The 16,426-nt window shown below is 36.4% G+C and overlaps 2 pseudogenes; both read right to left on the bottom strand.

Annotated features, from left to right (window-relative positions):
• Positions 1 to 4,328: 4,328 nt before the first annotated feature.
• LOC140508742 (olfactory receptor 52Z1P-like) lies at positions 4,329 to 5,266 on the bottom strand (annotated as a pseudogene).
• Positions 5,267 to 11,243: 5,977 nt separating this feature from the next.
• On the bottom strand, positions 11,244 to 12,233 carry LOC140507584 (olfactory receptor 51V1-like; annotated as a pseudogene).
• Positions 12,234 to 16,426: the final 4,193 nt, after the last annotated feature.

Raw genomic sequence — 16,426 nt, 5'->3', positions numbered from 1 at the left:
AAAGAGACTCATTTATTGTGATCCATTATTCATACAGTGGACCTCATGATGAGTCAGTATATTGATTATTGGTTTTTGGGAAAGTAACAGTTCCTCCAAGGAGGCAGATCAACTTAGACCATCTAGTTTAAAAGCTTTTTTGTAGGATCATAAATTTCTGTTTAAGTATTTATTTTAAAAAATCATGTCTCCCATTTGTACTTCAGCACTATATATACTATTTTGAACAGCTGACTATTTGGCAGTTATGATGATCTATGCTGGTCATTCTGCTGTTAAACAATAAATACACAGAAAACTCTAAAAAGAAGGGAGAGGGGGAACGAGAAAGAGAGAGGGAGGGAAAAAGAGCAAGAAAACAAAATGGTTGTCTAATGAGATTTTGCAAATAGGTGAGAAAAGAAGGCAAATGAAAGTTAAAAGAGAAAGGAAAAGTCATACTCAATTGAATGCAGAATTTCAGAGAATATCAAGTCCAGATATGAAGGTTTTCTAAAATAAGCAATGCAAACAAATAGGAGAAAACAGCAGAATGGGAAAGATGAGATCTTTTCAAGAAAATTAGAGGTATCAATGGAAAGTTTCCTAGAAATGGGCATGGAAAGACAAAAATCATGGAGATTTAACAGAAGAAGAGATTAAGAAGAGATGGCAAAAATACACAAAAAAAATTTATACAAGAAAGATCTTAACAAAGCCAGTAACCAAAACTTTATCAGTGTCATTCCTGATCTAGAGCCAGACATTCTGGAGAATGAAGTCAAGTAGGTCTTAGGAAGCATTGCTAACAATAAGGTTAGTGAATATGAAAGAATTCCAGCTGAGATATTTAAAATCTTACCACATGATGCTGTTAATGTGCTACAGTCAATATGCCAGCAAATTTAGAAAACTCAACAATGGACTCCTGATTGGAAAAGATCAGTTTACATCCCAATCTTAAAGAAGAATGATGTCAAAGAATGTTCAAATTACTAAACAATTGTGCTCATCTCATACATCAGCCAGGTTAGTTTTAAAATTCTGCAAGCTAGGTTTCACAATATGTGAGTTGAGTAGCTCAGGCTGGTTATCAAAGAGGCAGAGGAAATAGGTATCAAATTGCAAACATTTGCTGAATGAGGGAAAAAGCAAGGGAGCTCCAGAAAAAGAAAAAAACCAAAATACATATATATGTATATATATACTTCTGCTTCATTGACTTCACTAACGCCTTTGACTGTGTGGATCACAAAATATGGCAAGTCCTCAAAATGATGGGAGTCCCATATCATCTTCCTTGTCTCCCAAAAATTTGTATTCAGGCCAAGAGGCAAGTTAGAACTAAACATGGAACAACTGATTGGTTTAAGATTGGAAAAGTTGTGTGACAAGGCTTTATGTTGTCGCCTTATTTAGTTAACCTATATACAGAATACAGCATGCAAAATGCCGAGCAAGATATATCAAAAGCCAGAATTAAGGTTGCCAGGAGAAATATAAACAGTCTCAGATATGCAGATGATATCATACTGATGACAGAATGTGAAGAGGAATTGAGAAGCCTTTTGATAAGGGAAGACTATAAAAGTGAAATTAAAGTTTAACATAAAAAAATAGCAACTAGTTTCATCACTTTCTGGCAAATAGAGAGAGAAGAAATAGAAAATGTTAGATTTTATATTCTTTGCCTCAAAAATCCTAGCAGACAGTGACCACAGCTATAAAATGAAACGATTCTTGTTTCTTGGAAGGAAAGGTGTGACAAATCTGGACAGTATGACACTAAAAAGCAGAGACATTCATTTTTCTCCTTTCTCCCATTTTGATAGGTCTTTTGATCTGCAAAACCCTGTATAGAAGAAAATATATATCCATTTCTTGATCACAGTAACTTCAATCAATAGTAGAGAAGAAACATGGCACTATTATTGGCTAGTCCAATTATCCAGACTTTGGAATCCTCAGAGGTACAGAAATGAATCAGTATCTCAGTCTGAGGATGAACAACTGACTTTTTATTTCACCCTGTGGGATAGCCTTGTGAATGTGTTCAACAGGTTCTACAATCGTTTTTAAAGCATCACTCATTCCTGAAAGTACCACCACTCATCTATGTTCCAATCTTTCACACTGACAACAATTAATTAGCATCATGTTATTTGAATATTTTGATACTTTTCACACTAGAGGGAGAGAGAGAAGGCAGGCTGAATCACTTTTACCTGCTCAATCACCATATATATAAATATAGACCCCGATGGAGACAACTCAAAACAATAATCCACAAGAGTACTTGGAATAACATTGCCTTCCATTCTATCCCTTGAAATGATAATGGAGGTGAAAGAGCCCTACTGGAAGAGTACCACCAGCCTTACCACCAGCATCTCCAACTGCTGACTCATTGATGAAGGGCAGGTAAATGAGAGCAGCCCAAGAAGCACATTCCAGACCAATGGCCCCACTTCTAACCTAAATGACCACCATTGAGATGCAACCTGGCAACTGCGTCCATGGCAGCTGCAGAAGATCTATAAAATAATGTTCTCACTGCTAAGGTCCATGGGACCATCCACTGATTTAACATCAGAAGCACGTGGAGTTTTGCAGCTCCTCATACCTTTCCATCTGACTTAAAAGTGAAACTTCCTAAACATGTGTCTCCCACATTTGAATATGCTCTCCTTGAGAACATTGCTGTTTGTTTTTCAATTTGCATGCCCAACATTTAGTACAACTCTTCCACACAGGAAGTGCTTAGCAAATGCTTTTTTTGTTCATTCATTCATCCATTCATCTATCCATTTATTCATAATTCTTTTTGCAAGCACAATGTGTAAAGCTAAAACTATCTGCAGTATATCTGTATGGACTTCCATTCAGGAAACTGATATATACAGAACATTTGCCTCTAAACCTCTTATCTCTGCTGATTGTGATGCCATGCTTTGAATTTGTGTTGAATATATAGTCTCTCTTTATCATTATTATTATTATTATTATTAAATTTTGACAATTTTTATTGATTCTCTTTACATTATATTTATTTTTGAATATGGTCCTCCCCATCACTTCCTCATAGAACCATTCCTTGTAACAAAGATCAAAATTTTTAAAAAGATCGATGGAACAAAGGAAAATTAATCATTTATTAAGGATTAATTAATTACAGTAAGGTATAATTAATAACAATAAATTAATTAAGAGAGTATGAGAATATATTCCAAAATTTATACCCATAGGCCACCATTTCTATAATAAAGGAAAGCTCAGTTTCTTGAAGGCAAGAGACTTTTCTTTTAACATTACCTTTTCTATTCTATTGGTGTCCTGTATGTGATTGTTTATTTATATGTTTTCTCTCCCAAAACATAAGCTTCTTCAGATCAAAGACTATTTTTGCCCATCTCTGCACTCCCATCAGTTATCACAGTATCTCAGATATTATAATTACTTAATAAATCTTTGTTCACTGAGTTATTAACTCTTCCCCAAGATTGAGTTTTGTGATCATCACATTTTAATGTAGTGGGATCCCAACGAGTTCTTAATCCTGGACAAATCACAAGACAAGGGCTACGTAGCCAAGGATTTAGTCTCTGGATTGATGTTGTATAACTAAATATTCGGAAAAGGTTCTGGGAAATTCATGGCTTATTTATCTTCCCGTCTTCTGTCATTTTAGACTATTCACTAGCAAAGGTGCTAGGGAAATTTTGTTTTTGTCCATATAGATAACTTATTTGGTGCAGGGAACTCCTAGAAGTTCAGCAACTGTTGTGCAATTTATAGTTTTGGGGAACTTCCTGTAGTACTAAGATATAAAGTGACTTGTCTATTCAGTATGTGTGTCAGATCTGGGATTTAAGTCACGTCCACCTGACACAAGGTGATTCAGTATTCATTATATCACACTGATCTTCACTGATTGAAATAAAGGATGTAAAACTCAAATTTAAATTACTTTTCCCTACTTGAAGAGAAATGTTATCAAAGATATTGTGGAGCCCATTTGAAACAACTGGAAGTGATTGTTAGGGTTTCAACAGGAGCATTTATACGTCAGAAACCAAAAGTTCTACAAATATGGTTTGAATTATTGTTTGATTATAAGTAATGGAGATAATATTAATATGCAGATTAAACATTAAAATTTAACATATTTTTTCTAGGAAATCAGTTGTTAAACATTTACCAGCATACCACTGTTGGTAATAGAAAAGCATGGAACTATTGGCTGATGTTTTATGGATTTTATTTATTTAGTCTCTTTCACTTTCTATTTCGCCACCTAATCCAAAATGTTCTGTCAGGCCTGACAAGTGTCAGAATCTTTTCATGATATATTAGCAACATGTCCTAATGGAGGAGAAGACTTTTATCACCCTGTCCTGAATGTGCTTTGTCTTTACTCCTTAAATTATGGGGAGGTGGTACATGGGAGGCACCACCACATAGAGGTTGGCCACTAGGATATGGATATGCCTGGGAATGGTATTGCCTCCAAAACAGTGAGCAAGGAAAGAAAAAAAGGCTGGTGTTTAGAATATGAAGATCACACAGATATGGGACTCACAGGTGTTAAGAGCTTTGCATCTGGTAGACCAGGAAGGTATATTGAAGACAGCATGGAGGATCAATGAATAGGAAATAATGATGAGCAAGTCATCCAGATCTGTGGACACTAGGGTTATGATCAAGCCATAGATGATATTGACTTTGATATTGTCACAGGCCAACCTAGCTATGCTCATGTGTTCACAGTTGGAGTGGCAAATGATGTTTTGTCCACAATAAGTAAGCCAGTACACCAGAAAGATGAAAGGAAAGCAGATGAGAAAACCCCTTATCACAGCTGCCACTCCAATCTTTCCAATGACTGAGGGAGTAAGAATGGTAGCATATCTCAGTGGGTAACATATGGCCACATAGTGATCAAATACCATGGCCAACAGAATGATTGATTCTGCTGCAAAGATGCAGTGAGTGAAGAACATTTGAGCTACATAGCTCCACAATGGCACCAGAAAATGTCCAGAATTTTGGGTGCTGTGGTTGTGGAGAGCAGGACACCTGCCAGGGCCAGCATACAGAGAAACAAGCACATAGGTTCATGGAGCCTGCACTCAGTGATGATAAGGAAAATTAAGAAGCTGTTGCCAAGGATGACTGTAAAGTACATCAAACAAATAGGAATGTAGACCAAGGTAAGTGAGTTCTCCAGTCCTGGGATACCAATCAGAATATACTTGAGGTTGGTGTCGTTTTGTGGAGAGGACACCATATACAACCATCTTCTTTAGACCTTGCAACCACAATGAAATAAAATAAGACTGATAGCTCAGTAATGGTGTGCATGGTGGGTGATTGATGGATTCATTCTTGTGGCATGACCTACTAGTTGTGATGAAGAGAGAAATGAAAGTATTAATCTGAAAGTTGTCTTATGTTTTCCAATCAAATACATTTTTTTCTTTCCTTCTTTTCTTTTGTGAAAATATTTTATTTTCCCTCAAATATATATAAAAACTTTTTGTAACATTCTTTTCTGAAGTTTTATGTTCCAAATTCTGTCACTTCTGTTCCCCTTCACTGAGGTAGCAAACAAACTGATTTAGGTTACACATGAGCAATCATGTCAAACATTTCCATTTTAATCATTTTGTGAAAGAAAATTCAAAAAGAATGGAAGGAAAGTTGGAAATGAAGAAGGAAGGCAGAAGGAAAGAAAGGAGGAAAAAATAGAGGAGGAAAAAAGGAAGGAGGAAGAAAAGAAAGAAGTAGAAAATAAAAATATGCTTTGGTCTGTATTCAGACACCATCAGTTCTTTCTCCTTTAAAATGGCTACTTGTGGGTATCAAAGTAGACATTTAAGTCATTGTAATTTGATTCCCTTAAACAGAAGCTACTTAATTGGCCAGGCATTCTACCCTTTCCCTACTGGCACCTACTGGCACCATTCATCTGTCCAAAAACATTTTCATGACCCAAAATAATGAAATCGTATAACCTAGAAGGATATTCATGGGCAAATGAATCCAAGCTGAATTTTAATAAGAGCCTCTCTAGCACAAAGGCAACACACACCATCTAGCCATTGCTTGAAGAATAAAGAAGGGGAATTTACTAATTCCGAAATTAGTCCATTTGTACTTTAGTAAAGCTCCCATTATTAAAAAAAATTGCTTTTATTAAGCCTAAACTTTATTCCAGTCTAGCATTTCATTTATAACAATTACCTTTACATATACAAATTCTAATTCTTCTCCAAGTTTACCATACCTATTTCCTTCAAACAATCCTCACATATTTTGACTTTGAGACCCTTCACTATCTTGGCTGTCCTGTTCTTTTTAGCTTATTAGAACCCCAGTACTCCAGATAAATTCCACACAGAGCAGACTAAAAGGGACCTTTCATCTCCTTATACCTAAAATCTATACCTATCTTAATGCAGCTTTAGATTTTGTTATCTTCCTTTGTCACCATATTACATCCTTGACACATTTTGACCTTTCTATTCTACATATTCAATATTATCTCATCATCCCCTGCACATTCCCCAAACTCTGGGGAAATTCTAGCACTAACCACAGGTTTCCCATGATAGCCCAGTTGCATTCCTTCCTGCGTGTTGTTCTCTATAACTGGATTGCCTCTCCAACCATATATCTTCTTCTTTATTTCCCACCCATTAAAACTCAACCTAAAAACCCCACATGTGTGAAACCCTCTTACCAGTTATTGATAATCTTTTTCTTATGGGCTCTCCTTGTACTCTTTTATAGTGCCTCTCTAATACATTTACACCTTGTTCTTGTAGATAAAGATGCACACACACAGACACATATGTGTGTATATGTATATCTGTATATATATATGTGCTATATATATACACACACAATTATGTGTATAGTATATGTATATAATACATTTGTATGTATATGTACATATATAAAAACTTTTGTTTTATATTAACCTGTATATGTCCTTTGTATCCCTCCCCTGTCCCCCCAAATTACCCTGAATACTCAATTACTTGGTAGACTGTATCTGATTTAAACACTGTAGTGTTCACAATGTAGGTATTAAACACAGAAGAGGTATTTTACTAATATTAAGTAAGTTGCATTGAATTTCACCAGAACAGTATTGATAGCCTTAATGCAAAGGGGCAAAAAACCATATATAATAAAAATCATATATAAATATGTATGAATATATATTCATAAATAAATACACGTACATGAATACACATGTCATACATATATTATTATGTAATACAAGAATACACATATGTCCTTATATAACAAAGGGACCTCTGATTATCATTGATTAGCAGTATAAAGAAATAATATTGGGAAACACCATCTCTGATCTAAATTAACCATGCACTTCCACATAGGGTGATTGAGATGTAAGAACATAAATTAATTAAAATCTGGGATAAGAATGGTTCTTTAGATGCTAATTACAAGGGATCTCAGCGAGAATGTGATTAAAAATTCCCTAGTCAAGGAGGTGTCTGTAGAGCACCATACTGTCCTCTCTTTCTACTAAACTCCAAGCAAATACTTAGATCTCTTCCCAAGACACTACAACAAGGTCATGGAAGTTTTTGAATTGAGGAATAGAGAGGAGGACACCCAAAGAAGACATATAAGACACTACCTAATCATCCTTTAGAGATATGGGAGGTTCCTAGGTATGAAAAATGGTCTATATTTGTAGATTTTTTTTTTATGTGTTGATTAGGTTTGCTGAATTTTTTCTTCTTCTGCTTAAAAAAACTGTATGGAATGCCTCTCTGAGATGAAGGTAGGGGAGAAATTCAAGAGGAAATTCAGGTAATATTAAAAAAAAAGTATTGTAAAATTTTATTTTTAAAATGTTGAGCTGAGCTTGGTGAATGAATCTTGTTCTTTTGAAAGTTAAGATATCTTGAGGGTGTTGTCCTGAAAACTTGTTGAAGAAAAGGCAACATGGCTAAATGCATACATTTTATGATTTAATTAATTAATCAATACCCTATTAAAGAAAACGGTAACATAATGCATTATGGAGCCAGAAATGTTCTGGCTAGCCAGTGCAGAAATCTTCTGGCTTATATACATTTTGCCGTGAGAAAGGAACTCTCCTAATTGAGCAAATCGTAAATTCAGTAAGACAGGACAATTAACAAAGCAATGTTGATCAGGCCTTGGGATTCCAGGCTGGATAAACATATGTCTCGGTGATAAGGAAATCCCAGCACTAGTGAGTGGCAGGCTTCCTGCCCTAAACAGATAACTGACATAGGAAAGGGTAAACAAAGTTCAGTAGAAATTACGACCTAAGATGTCTATATTTTCTTTACCATTAACATTCCATAACATAGTATATGTCTACAAATATTAAGATATGGAAAATGTCCCATTATTCAAGATAGTGTCTTAGGTTAAAGGTCTCTTAAGGAATGTAGAGTCAGCCTTGGCTGGCTTTGTTGACATAGGAAGAGGCATCCTCTGAGTTTGCTTCAGTGAGAACAAAGAGATTATTCTAAAATTTTATATTAAACATTATCAAGGGCATTATCAAGTCATAAAGCAGGGTTAAGTAAATCACAAAGAATCAACCCATGTCCAAATCGAAGATTAGTTAATTAGTAAATTTTTTTCAAAGTTCAAGAAAAGGCACTGTAGCAGGAGGGTTAGTAGGTCATTCTGAAGCCATTGATTAGAACTGTAGAATTTCAAAGAGAAGTAGAAATACTGCATAGGAGTCGTAGAATATGAGATCCTATCCCAGTTCTGCCTCTTCCTACCAATCTGACTTTAGGAGAGACACTTAATTTTCTGGGCCTCAGTTTCTTCATCTGTAAAATTAAGGGCTTGCATTAGATGAATTCAAAGCTCTCTTAGAGCTCTAAAGCTATGATTTAGTAAATTGGAAACACTGAAGCTCATCAGAGATGATCTGAAACAATCAGTACTTGAGAAGAAATCTTGTCTATAAAGTGCTCAAATTGTCATCTTCCAACCTATGTTTAAATACCTTCACTGATGCAAAACTCAGTGACTCCAGAAAGCAATTCCATTACTTTGTTGAATAGCTCTAGTTGCTAGGCAGTTTCTTCTTTCCCCTCATTAGAAAAAACAAACAATTTTTTCTCACTGTAACTTTTACCCTTTGATCCTAGTTTTTCCATCTGCAGCCAAATAGACTGAATCCACCCCTTCATTCTCATGACAGCCCTACAGCTATTTGAATGTAGTGCTCATGTCTCCCAACACCTTCTTTTCTCCCAGCGAAGCATTTCCATTTTCCTCAGCCATACTTCATCATGACACTTTTCCATTTTTGTTGCCTTATTCTGGATCTGCTTATAAGAAATGATTTCTCTCTTATATTTAATAACTAATTACTGTACTAGGACCAAGGTTTTTTCTACTTTTCTACTTCCTTATCCAGAAACTAAGCAGTATGGGGTAGCTCTCTTAGAGAATTACCCAGGTCAAGATCTAATCAGACAGTAAAAGAAATTCTAAGTACAGGCTAATGGATATATTCCTGCTCATTGTGTCTGCTTTGACAAGCCTGGGCAAAGGTTGATTCTCCCTATTATTAAGACAGGTGATATGCAAATTTTTATCCCTTTTACTAAGGTTTGAGTGACCTAAGTCAGGTACCCCAAGACCTTCATTTTAATGTAACTCATACCTCTTGCGTAAACAAATCTGAGCTGATTGTCACCCCTCAGAAACACTTCCTTTCAGAGGGGATATAAACTGTGATCCCACTACTATTAGAGCTTTTTCACTCTAAGAGTGAGAGACAAATGACTATCCTCTTATTAATAACCTGCTAGTCTCCTTAATAAAATGTTTAAATTACCTAGAAATGATGCCTTAAATCATGTGCTTTTTAAACATCATGTGCTCAAACTTGTCAATCTTTTTACACCAACCTTTTTTCCTTGCTTCATTGCCCATTACCCTCTCCCTGGAAGAGAAGTGAGGCAGGGTCAACGTCATGTCAACTGTTTGTATGCAAATGTTAAATGGCTTAAGAGATTTTACTAAAAATTACAGTAGGGAATTTAAAAGGATACATTGAAATGTAAACTTATCTACAGCTGGAGAAGGGTAGCAAAACTAGGAGTTCAATTTGGAAGGCTCCAAATACAGAGAAGTTAGTATTGTGCCAGGTTTTGAAACTGGGGAGTAATGTGGCTTGGTACAATGGGGGAAAGAATGCACACTTTGTTCCCTTACAGGCATGTCCCTACCCCATGGGAGAAAACCCAATATGGTAATAAGAGTAATTGGTCAAGGGCAGAGAGAGCCAGTTGTACAAACAGTTTTTCCTTCTTTTTTTTTTTTTTTAATCAAATAAGCAGCTGCTCTATTCTCTATATAAAAGATAAAATCAGAATTTCTTTACATTCAAGAGCTTTCTCCTATAGAACCTCCTTCTGTGTCTGGTGGAGACCTCAGACTCGGAAGCAGAGATATGCTTCAGTGTGACTTCACTGGGCCCTGAAGGGGTGAATCTTAATGAGACCTTTCGGCAGAGAGGAGGATTAGGATATTCCAGCTATTATTGGGTGATGTTTCTCTTGTGACTGGTATTTATGATAAAGTGAATGTCTGAGGAAACTAATGAAGGAACAAGAAAGGGAGTAGATGATATACATTTCTTTGCTTCTCAAATAGAGCAACCATTTCAAGAACTCAGTGCACTTTAAGATTCAATTACACTATGTTTGTTATATAAATGGTTTGTGAGTGTATGTTATTGTGCCCTAGGCAATGTCAAGTTGTGCTTATTATACACTTTCTCTAAAGGTTATACACACAGGTGACTTAGTAGTCATACAAGAGTGCTGAAAGCTGGAGGCAGAGCATCCTTAAAATATCTCTGCCGCCGTCCATGCTTGTGGTCATTCCATTTCAGTGAACCAGAGAGCCTCTGATTCTACTGTTGCACTTTCTCCCCAATGACTAAACTCAGCAATATTACATGTCTTAGCAGTTCCTTTCTGATGAGAGACTTGCTAAATCAATGATCCAGTACATTCTGTCTGACCATTCAGAATTTTAGTTGTCCCATACAAAATGCTAATGAAAGAGCTAAATGCTCTTGATAATGTCTTTACTACTAATACTACGACTACGACTATGACTACTACTACTACTACTACTACTACTACTACTACTACTACTATTACCCCAAATATCAAAATAAAAAATATCTTATTTTCACACAACACTGGAATAACTCAGTACCTCTGCCCTGAGAAGAGCCTCTGTATCCTACTTCGAATCTGTTGCGTCTTGACACTGTAAATGATTGGGTTCATTAAAGGTGGAAAGAGAATATAAACATTACCCATAAGGACATGCACTATAGGGGAGAGGTGCTTGCCAAAACAGTGTACCATAGTTAGGCTAATGATGGGGATGTAAAATATTAGCACAGCACAGATGTGAGAGACACAAGTCTGGAAAGATTTGAGTCTTTCATCCCGAGATGCAATAGCCAAGACAGATTTCAGAATTAGGATGTAAGAGACAAGGATAAGGATAGAGTCTCACAAGAGGGTGCAAACCACTAATCCCAGTCCATAGAAGCTGTTGAAGCGAATGTCAGAGCACGTCAAGCGGAGCAGGTCCGGGTGTAGACAGAAGGAGTGAGAGAGAACATGGGGCCGGCAGTAATTGAAGAACTTTAGACAGATGATGGCAGGAGTGATAAAGAGGAAGCTCCTTATTATAATGGCTACCCCCATCTTGATTATCCTGCCAGCTGTCAAGATAGAGGAATAGCGCAGTGGGTTGCAGATGGCAATGTAACAGTCAAAGGACATGGCAAGGAGAACAGAAGATTCCATAAAGGACAGACCATGAATGAAGTAAGATTGTCCAATACAGGCATCCAAACTGATGTCACTGCTGAGCCCCAACAGGATCCCCAATACTGTGTGCACAGTGGACAGCCCCATGCACAGGTCAGTGAGGGTCAGCATGGCTAGGAAATAGAACATAGGCTCATGTAGACTCTGTTCAGTCCTGATCACATGGAGTATCACGCAATTCCCAAGGAGGACCATGGCATAGATGGAGGAGAAGGGGATGGCAATCCACACATATGACTGCTCCAGACCAGGAAAGCCTGTGAGGAGGAAGGTGGAGGTGCTGAAGTTATGCTCAGGTTGAGCAGATATGAGTGTAGAGTGCCCTTTATAAGTAACATCAAAGGATACGTCCATGTCGAAAAATTTTCATTCCCTCAACTTAAAACAAACTTTCAACTGTAATTTTGGCAAAAGCATGCACAATTCTTCCTGAAAGATATCCTGGGTGACACAAGTAAGCAACTATGTCAGCAATATTTATTTATTTATTCATTTATTTCTCAGGAAAAAGAGGCCACATCACCAGTTGACCTGACCAAGGAATTGTTGCATGTCATGTGGCCTAGAATTCAATGCCAGCATCCTAGCCCCAAATTTTCTTTCTGGCAGTCAGAGGGAATGTGAAAAAATATTCTGGGCTACAAGCAGCTGTTTAGGGAAGTCCTCATATCTGGGATGAATTTGCTGATGTTGAATAGGGTGGGTAAACTTTGCCGATGAAATTGAACTATTTGAAAAGAGCCCTTGTTCTCTTCAGTGTATCTGGAATATGTGGGAATGTGCAAGATGTCACCCTCAGAGGAGGTCCTTTTCCACCTATGAGTGGTTTGCTTTCCTACCATAGGATTCCTCTCCTTTCCTTTGGGCTCCCCAATGTCACATTGGTTAACTCGCCCAATATGCTCCTACTCTCTACTGTTCCTAGTATCAGAGCCTGAAGTTTCTTTTCCTTGTTGCTCTTCATGGTCAGGATGGCAGGATGGGAGGATTTATGTAGCATCTCATAAACCCCTGGGCTCCAGCAGGAGTGCCTCTCTCCTGGGATAAATATCTCATCTCTGGGTTTCTGAAGCTAATAGCATGATGCAACCCCCTAGCCTCTGACCTCGGTCCACGCTCATTTCTTTAGGCATTCAGATGAGAAGGGAAAGAACAATGACTGTGATATCAGCAGACCTGGGATCAAAACACTTAGAACCTACATGGTCTTGCGCAAGTCTCTTAACCTCTGTGATCCTTAGTTTCCTCATGTGTAAAATAAAGGTGTTCCACTAAGTGAATGGATTCTGAGATCTCTTCCTGCCTTTCTGTTATGATCCCATTATAACATAACAGAATCATAATAATAAGGTTATTAAAGTCTTTCATTTGCTTCATTGTAATTACTGAAACATTACATGGAAGGCATAGTCAAGTCAGGGTTTCAAAGAGCCTTTTGATTTTTATATGAATAACTGGATAAAATAAAATTATTTACTGCAAAGTCTAATTATGGAATGAACCATTTTGATACTAAACATAATATGCACTCCAAATTTGTCTTTAGAAATACATTCTATGTGTCTTATAAAAGCTGATTTTCATATCTGAAATTGCACTTTTGCTTGTTTAAAAAAGAGTAGAAATATTTCCAAACCAATTCTATTTCCCTTTATGTGTGTGTGTGTGTGTATATGTGTGTGTGTGTGTGTATTTGCTTGCACATAGACATTTCATCTGTCACTTATTTATTGAAGGGGGCAACTAGGTGATGCAATGGATAGAGCACCACTGCAGGAGTCAGGAGGACCTGAGATCAAATCTTATCTCAGACACTTGACACTCACTAGCTGTGTGACCTTGGGCAAGTCACTTAACCCCAATTGCCTCATCCTGGGTCATCTCCAGTCATCCTGATGAATATCTGGTCAGTGGATTCAGATGGCTCTGGAAGAGAAGTGGGGCTGGTGACCTGCACAGCCCTCCCTCAATCAAAACAAAATCAAGTGCAAGTCATGTCATAATTTCTCTGATGGCATGGTCTTCTTCAGCAACGAAGGATGAACACACACATTTATTGAAGGTAAAAAGTCAAGACAGGTAATGACACTGGACAAAATTGTGTGATTTTTTCATTCATTTTGATTTTATTCACATTATAATTGCTACTGTATAGTCACCTAAATCTGCTTGTATTGCTGTGCATATTATAAAGTCTTCCTAAGTTTCTCAGAATTCCCAGTATTCAATATTTCTTATACCACAGTTATAATCTAGTACATTCATCAATTTATTCACTTATTCAATAAGTGATGGGCACCTAATTGGGTTTTCAGGGATTTATTATATCCACAATCTTCTTTTATAAACATTTTAGTACCTATGGGGTCTATACCTTCTGTCTTTGTCTTCCTTGGGATAGGAGAAGTACTGGTATTGCTGAGTTAAATGGATTTATGACTTTTATCCCAGTGTTTCTGCTGTTTCAATGTCATTTCCAGAATGGGGGCCTCATTTATAGCTTAAATTAAGAATGTGTTTGTGGACATGTCTTTCCAAAACCCATCCAAAATTAGTGATTTTTGAATTTGCCAGTCTGATGTTTTCAAGGTAAAACCATGTGTTCTTTTGTTAAATTTGTGTTTCTTTTACAAGTGTTTTGGTGTATTTTTTCATGCTGTTGTCAACAAATTAATTGTATTTCTTCTTTTGCAAATAGAATATTCTTTTCATTTGGCCATTTGTCTTTGAGAAATTGTCCTTTTCTTATATATTTATATAAATGTCACAAATATTTTGAATAGATAACCATTATCATACATATTTTCTGTGAAGATTTTTTGTAAGGTAATTTCTCTTCTCATTTTATCTGTATTAATTTTGTTTACATAAGAGATTTGAAAATTACATTCAACAGAAATTCTTTTTATTTTCATACTCACCTTTCTCCCTAATTTGTTCAAGAGCTTCATCCTATCTGTAGTGCCAAAAAGTACTTACAAATATTCTCCAATTAAAAAAATAATGTTCACATTGCATTCTCACCTATCTACTTGGAGCTCATTGCAGTTTATCATTTAATATATTGATCTAAATGTTTTTTTCACCAAACTTCTTTCTAGTTCTTCCACTAATATTATTAATAATAATAGCTAACATTTTATAGTACTTACTATATACCAGGAACTCTGCTAAGCACTTTAAAATGATCTCATTTTGTCCTCATAAAATTTATGGGAGGTATGTGCCATGTTACAGATTAAAAAAATATGAAGTAAACCCAGATTAAGTGACTTATTCAGGGCCACATTGCTATTAAGTTTCTGACACATTCTTGTAACTTGAGTCTCCCAGATTCCAGACCCAGAACTCTTGGTGTACTTAGAGATTCAAATATATCAAACAAATGTTTGCTGTGTATCTGCTATTGTATCTTCATTTTACAGATTAAGAAACTGAAATTCAGAGAAGTTATGACTTGCCCCATGATTAGCAAGTGGCAGAGTCAGAAATAAGATTTCCTAACTCTCAAATCCAAGTTCTTTCTGATCCTCAATAAGATTTTATTGGGATTGTTTAGGTGGAAGTGGCTGCTCTCAAACCTTAAGTGTCTGTTTTGATCATTTGCATATTCATTCATGCATTGAACAGTAATTGAAGGAATACTGAAGTGTCTGGTAACTGTGAGTTTCTGTCACTCCTATGCTTATTGCTGCCCTGCACCATTCCCTCAAATTCCAGGAGCTGGGAATCAGCTCCAGGAACTAGATCAGTGAGTTTTGGTTTTACTTTAAAATGCAACTAAAGCAAAAGGTCTTCCTTGATTAACTGTTTTTAATGCATAAAATCTGTCTCCCACTATGTTTGGGGTTCAGTAGCAAAGCTAAGGAGACCTGGTCCATACTTGTTATTCAATGAGTAGGTATTCTAAATAAATCAATAAACGCAGAAGTTCACACCTTAGTTTTTCAGTCGTTTTATCTTTCCTCTGCTACACTTACTAATTTTGTGATCCTAGGCAAATCATTTAACCTCTCTGTACCTCAGTTTCCTCAAATGTTAAATCATGATAATAATCCCACCAACCTCACAGTGTTATGACATTACTCCTCTCCCTCATGCCCCTTTCTGGGACCACAGAGCACCAAGAAAAGAAATTAAGAAGTAGATCTAGCTCTTCTTTTCCCATTCCACTAGTATATTAACAGGTCCCTCTATTCTATCAGCTTATCCTGAATTCCAAACAATACTAACCACAAGTTGTTTTTATATAAATTCAATATTCTCTCATTTCAATGACAAAAATTTTTTCCCCTAATTTATTACTTAATGCATTTAACTCCAGACAACAAAAAAAGGTTTGGTTGCTTGTTTTAAGTTGTTATTATATTCACCATAGCAGGCTACGATGGCAAAACTCAGCTATTGTTTTCTTCCTGTCCCTCAAGGACAGGAGAGAACAAACAAAAATTTTACTACAGTATGACAGCTAAGGATAATTAGATACAAAGAACTAGTCAAATGTCACCAAGTTGACAAGTTGACATTTAATCGACATATTATCTTAG

The sequence above is a fragment of the Notamacropus eugenii genome, chromosome 5, assembly GCF_028372415.1.
Source record: "Notamacropus eugenii isolate mMacEug1 chromosome 5, mMacEug1.pri_v2, whole genome shotgun sequence".
Classification (NCBI taxonomy): domain Eukaryota; kingdom Metazoa; phylum Chordata; class Mammalia; order Diprotodontia; family Macropodidae; genus Notamacropus; species Notamacropus eugenii.
The sequence above is the reverse complement of the archived record's forward strand: the minus strand, read 5'-3'. Positions and strand labels throughout refer to the sequence as shown.